This window comes from Lolium rigidum, chromosome 2 (genome assembly GCF_022539505.1).
Source record: "Lolium rigidum isolate FL_2022 chromosome 2, APGP_CSIRO_Lrig_0.1, whole genome shotgun sequence".
NCBI lineage: Eukaryota > Viridiplantae > Streptophyta > Magnoliopsida > Poales > Poaceae > Lolium > Lolium rigidum.
Genome location: NC_061509.1, coordinates 211690383 through 211694521, shown reverse-complemented (window position 1 = coordinate 211694521; position 4139 = coordinate 211690383).

Here is a 4139-nt window from a genome sequence, read left to right as displayed (position 1 = left end):
AGGTACCCTGAGATCGAGAAGTTGTGCCTCTGACTATTTTTCACCTGCACCAAGCTTCGTCTCATCTTTCTGTCAGCAGAAATTGTCATCATATGCAAATCAGATGTCATCAAACATATGCCGTCGGCTCCTGTGTTGAAAGGCCGATTCGGTAAATGGATGTTTGCATTATCGGAATTTGATCTCCGGTATCAGCCTGCGAAAGCAGTCAAGGGACAGGCATTGGTCGATCTTATTGCTGAATGAATCAACACTGATATAGCAGCACTGTCTGTGCGTGCATGGGCCATGTTTTTCGATGGATCGGTTTGTGATGATGGTTGCGGCATCGGCATTCTACTCGTGTCGCCCCGGGGGGCAACATATTCTTTCTCCATCAGGCTACCTACCCCTTGCACCAACTATGTCGCTGAGTATGAAGCAATACGCAAGGGAATGGAGTTGCTTATTGAAGCCGGGGCAGAAGCAGTGGAACTTTTTGGAGACTCAAAATTGGTGATTTCCCAGCTCACGGGGGAATACAAATGTGAGAGCGAGTCGCTCTTCCCATTATGGATGCAATGCCGTGAGCTGATGGCACAATTTAGGTACATAAATTTCAACTGGATCCCGAGGTCGCAGAATACCGAGGCAAACGATCTCGCACGGATGGCGTCGAGCTACAAGGACGTAGCGAGGTGGAGCCGATGTTCGGGTACGGTTCTCGGAACCGGATGATCGGAGAGCCGATATCTTCAATTACTTGAAAGATTCGGCTCGGGGGCACCTAAACGGATAAGGTACAAGGCCATGAAGTACGTCCTTATTGGGGATGACATGTTCTACAGGACTTTGGAAGGGTTACTTCTCAGATGTCTGGGACCAGCCGAGTCAAATCGGCTCTTACACGAGGTACACGAAGGCGCCTGTGGAACTCACCAATCGGCTCATAAGATGAAATGGTTGATCAGGCGATCGGGGTTTTTGTAATATCCCAGGTAATGGGGTTACAAAATTAGAGGAAACAGATGTGTGCATTGCATTCATGCATAGAAAATCTGGGGAATTTTCGCGCTTTAAAGTAAAACAGATCACGATGAATCGAAGTTTCACTTGACCTTGGTGGAATTGAAGTAGCTCATCAAGTCAAGCGCTATAAACCTCAATGTGACTTTGTTAAAACTTTGTTTTGGGGAGAGATAATTTGATCTAAGGGGTTAGATCAAATGGAACTAATAATCAACACCACAACACTTTACTCAATGATCAATTGCTTGATCTTATAAAAGATTTTAATATGATAATCCTTGCCACAACATATGAGTATCTATTTAATTGTAAATCAAGTAACAATAATTAGGAGTAACTATTCCTAACTTATCTTTTCCATGTCTGAATCTAATCCTTGATCCTACCATGAACCTCATGGTATTCATACTACTTTAATCTTGAAAACAAGACAAGGAGATCCAACTAAGGAATATAATTCTTCTTTAGTTCAAATTATTATACATCAAAATCAGATAGGTGAGAGCTCTATATTTTTATTTAGAGAAGCAATGACAAACCTTGAGCTAAACCTTGGATATACATCCAAGCATTTAAATCATCAACTTTAAAGAAGAACCCCAGAATATTATTCAAGTCCATTCCAAAGGAGAGAGAGACCATCCATACTAATCCTAGCTTTATTTATTTAAGAATAGAGGACAACCATTGAACTAAAGTATTTGGTTATAAACCATTTCACCATGGAGTGGTGAGATAACCTACTATCACATGGAATAACACCATATCCATGAATTGATAAAGTAAGGAGAAGATTAATTCAACCAAGATAGCCAAGTGGAATTTTAGACTTGATATCTATTAAGATATGGTGAATACACCATAAACCCTAGAATAAACCCTTCCATTAGAAATACTTTAGGAATCCAAACCTTGATCATTATAAATTGAGTGATGATCATAAACCTTAAGAACTTGAGGTAAGGATATCAAGAATAAGTGGATCATGTCTAACCATGATCATGCTCTTGAAGTATGTGAGGATAAGTTAAACCCTAATAGGATAAGAAGATATCATTAGCCACATGAAATTATAGGGAGATCAATAATAAACAACCCTAGGCTTAGATCTCCAACCTTAACTTGTGAACCACTTGGTGATCACAGGTATAACTCTACCACATCTATATTCCATTCATTCCTCAACTAATGACATAAGAAAACCTTGGAGTTAAACTCTATACTTTTTATGATGAGAAACAATTCATCATTAGAACCAAAGTTAACTATAAAAAGAACCATATCTACTTTAGTTACTTAATAATGGATTAAGGATAACAATAGTGGAATCAAATAGAACCAATTCTCAGATCTTTAGTAACTAAAGGAGAACATGAAATGTTAGGTAATCAACCACCTTATCATGGTTAGGGGAGATTAAATCCTAGCACATGCTATATGGTGTCATCTCATCTCTACAACCTAGAATTAAACCTCAACCCTAGTTATGTATCACTATGGTGATCATAACATGAACCAGGTCATAATTGAGTTCCAAACCACATGCCATTAGGTGAATATAATTAGGACCTAGAATTGCTCATTAGCTAAATTCTATGCTTCACTAATTAAACCTCAGAAACATCTAGTGCTTAAAATCACAATTGAAACCCATGTGTGGTAATTAACCACCTATTCTTATAACCAAGATCAAACCATGAAGAGAGTAATATTTTACTCTAGGCATCTCATGGTGATGTTAAAATATAACAATAACAATAAACTTAAAAGGGGGTATGATAGAAAATTAGGGAAGCCCTAATAAATTAGTGCTCACATAACATCACCTATAAGTCAATCACTTATCAAATAGAAGCCAAGCCCTATTAACAACCTCTAAAATAATTTGAGTTGAAAACATCAATTATAACAATCCAAATAAATTGATTCACAAGTGAGACATGAAATAAAAATAAAAAATATAAAATCATGTCTATTTGTTATTTTGAACAAGCCCACATGTATGAAGTTTAATCAATACAAAATATGTTCTTCAGATAGGAGGGTGGTGTAATAGTCATTGCACTACATCCTCATTGAATTAACATAATGAAATACCTGCAAGATAGAAAAGTGATAAAATATGAATTCAAATTAGCAAATATAAAACAGAATTAAAAACAGAAAAATAAAAACAGAAAAGAGATGGACCTCACCTGGACGTGCAGCCCACGGAGCAGCCCACCTAGAAGCCCACCTAGCAGCCCACAAGACGACTTAATTGAACCCAATACCGAATCGGTATTCCCGTGAGGAAGGCAAACGCCTTCTTCCTCTTCTCCGAGCTCGCCAGCACGGCGATGTCGGTCGCCACGTCCCCGTCGCCGATAAACTCGACCCCGGACGCCAATGACCATCCCAGAGCCGAGACGAACTCCCTTGGCATCCGCTGCTAGGCGGTGCGCCAAGATTCACGTCCCAACACCTTGCCGACGTCGTCGTGTATCTGAGCCGACCATCGCCGTCGTGCCGTCGTTCCCGACCATCTCACGCTCTATAAAACCACCAGGAGGACCGCCGTGATGCTCTTGTTCATCTCCATCCTTCCATTTCCTCCCGGAAGCCCTCAATCTCTCACACCCCTCTGTGAACGATCGCCGGTGTCGAGGACGAACCTGGCGATAGGAACCACCTCACGGTCCGGCGCCTAGTTGTGGAGATGCGCCCGACTCTGGTGAGCATCCTGGTGGAAGGAATCAAGAAGAGGAGATCTCAGAAGCCGCCAATCCTCCATTCCCTTTCGCCGGTATTCTGCCGGAAAATGGAAATCACCGTCGACCTCGTCTCCGATCGACTCCGGCGACTCTCTAGGAAGGATCAGGGTGAGCTCCCACGTCTCTAGCATCTTTTACCGCATCCTAGGGCCGCTTGTAGCTCTGATTCAAGATCTTGCCGGAGTGCGCCGCCGCAGTAGGGTTCGCCGGAGCTCTCTCCGGTGACCAATAGGTGGCGGAGCCACCACCATCGTATCCAGCACGTGGAGAAGGTTCAGAAACACCGAATCAGGTATCCTGGGAGGCCTCAAATCGACAGCGCCGTCGCCGTCTGCCCGCCGGCGTCAAGCCGCCGGGAAGAGGTGATGTGGCCGTGGG